Source organism: Carassius carassius, chromosome 3 (assembly GCF_963082965.1).
Source record: "Carassius carassius chromosome 3, fCarCar2.1, whole genome shotgun sequence".
NCBI lineage: Eukaryota > Metazoa > Chordata > Actinopteri > Cypriniformes > Cyprinidae > Carassius > Carassius carassius.
This window is the reverse complement of record NC_081757.1, coordinates 45497909-45500408: the sequence shown is the minus strand read 5'-3', so window position 1 is coordinate 45500408 and position 2500 is coordinate 45497909. Positions and strand designations below refer to the sequence as shown.

The 2500-nt window shown below is 56.2% G+C and overlaps 1 pseudogene; it reads left to right on the top strand.

Annotated features, from left to right (window-relative positions):
* LOC132113309 (serine/threonine-protein phosphatase PP1-beta catalytic subunit-like) overlaps positions 1–2500 on the top strand; it is an 18670-nt pseudogene that overhangs the window by 15039 nt on the left and 1131 nt on the right.

The window sequence follows — 2500 nt, the reverse complement described above, 5'->3', positions numbered from 1 at the left end:
GTCCCAAACACGCCGCGAACACGTCCCAAACACACGCCCCCGAACACGTCCCAAACACACGCCCCAAACACGTCCCAAACACACGCCCCAAACACGTCCCAAACACGTCAACACGTCCCAAACACACGCCCCAAACACGTCAACACGCCCCAAACACGTCAACACGCCCCAAACACATCAACACGTCCCAAACACACGCCCAAACACGTCAACACGTCCCAAACACGCCCCACGCCCCAAAAACACACCCCTAACACGTCCCAAACACACGCCCCCAAACACGTCAACACGTCCCAAACACACGCCCCAAACACGTCAACACGCCCCATACACACGTCCCAAACACACGCCCCGTCAACACGCACCGAACACGTCCCAAACACGCCTCGAACATGTCCCAAACACACGCCCCAAACACACACCCTGAACACGTCCCAAACACACGCCCCAAACACATGTCCCCGAACACGTCCCAAACACACGCCCCAAACACACGTCCTGAACACGTCCCAAACACACGCCCCAAATACACGCCCTAAACACGTCCCAAACACACTCCCCAAACAAGCCCCAAACACGCCCCAAACTAGTCCCAAACACATGCCCCAAACACACGTCCTAAACACACGTCCCAAACACACGCCCCAAACTAGTCCCAAACACACGCCCCAAACACACGCACCAAACAAGCCCCAAACTAGTCCCAAACACACGTCCCAAACGCACGCCCCAAACACGTCCCAAACACGCCCCAAACTAGTCCCAAACACACGCCCTAAACACACGCCCCAAACAAGCCCTAAACACACGCCCCAAACAAGCCCTAAACACATGCCCCAAACTAGTCCTAAACACATGCCCTAAACACACGCCCCAAACAAGCCCCAAACACGTCCCAAACACACGCCCCAAACACACCCCAAACATGTCCCAAACACAAGCCCAAAACACGTCAACACGTCCCAAACACACGTCCCAAACACACGCCCAAACACGTCAACACGTCCCAAACACGCCCCATACACACATCCCAAACACGCCCCAAACATGTCCAAATCACACGTCCCATCAACACGCACAGAACACGCCTCGAGCACGTCCCAAACACACGCCCAAAAACACACCCCGAACACGTCCCAAACACGCCCCGAACACGTCCCAAACACACGCCCCCGAACACGTCCCAAACACACGCCCCAAACACGTCCCAAACACGTCAACACGTCCCAAACACACGCCCCAAACACGTCAACACGCCCCAAACACATCAACACGTCCCAAACACACGCCCCAAACACGTCAACACGCCCCATACACACGTCCCAAACACACGCTCCGTCAAATGCACCGAACACGTTCCAAACACGCCTCGAACACACGCCCAAACACGTCAACACGTCCCAAACACGCCCCACGCCCCAAAAACACACCCCTAACACGTCCCAAACACACGCCCCCAAACACGTCAACACGTCCCAAACACACGCCCCAAACACATCAACAGGTCCCAAACACACGCCCCAAACACGTCAACACGCCCCATACACACGTCCCAAACACACGCCCCGTCAACACGCACCGAACACGTCCCAAACACGCCTCGAACATGTCCCAAACACACGCCCCAAACACACACCCTGAACACGTCCCAAACACGCCCCGTACACGTCCCAAACACACGCCCCAAACACATGTCCCCGAACACGTCCCAAACACACGCCCCAAACACACGTCCTGAACACGTCCCAAACACACGCCCCAAATACACGCCCTAAACACGTCCCAAACACACTCCCCAAACAAGCCCCAAACACGCCCCAAACTAGTCCCAAACACATGCCCCAAACACACGTCCTAAACACACGTCCCAAACACACGCCCCAAACACGTCCCAAACACACGCCCCAAACTACTCCCAAACACACGCCCCAAACAAGCCCTAAACACACGCCCCAAACAAGCCCTAAACACACGCCCCAAACTAGTCCCAAACACACGCCCTAAACACATGTCCCAAAACGCCCCAAACACGCCCCAAACGCACTCCCCGTCAACACGCACCGAACACGTCCCAAACACGCCTCGAACACGTCCCAAACACGCCCCAAACGCACGTCCAAAACACGCCCCAAACACACGTCCAAAACACACGTCCAAAACACACGTCAACACGTCCCAAACACGTCAACACGTCCCAAACACACGCCCCATACACGCGTCCCAAACACGCCCCAATCATGTCCAAAACACACGCCCCGTCAACACGCACCGAACACGTCCCAAACACGCCTTGAACACGTCCCAAACACACGCCCCAAACACACACCCGAACACGTCCCAAACACGCCCCGAACATGTCCAAAACACACGCCCCGTCAACACGCACCGAACATGTCCCAAACACGCCTTGAACACGCCCCAAACACACACCAGAACACGTCCCAAACACACCCCGAAAACGTCCCAAACACGCCCCGAACATGTCCCAAACACAAATCCC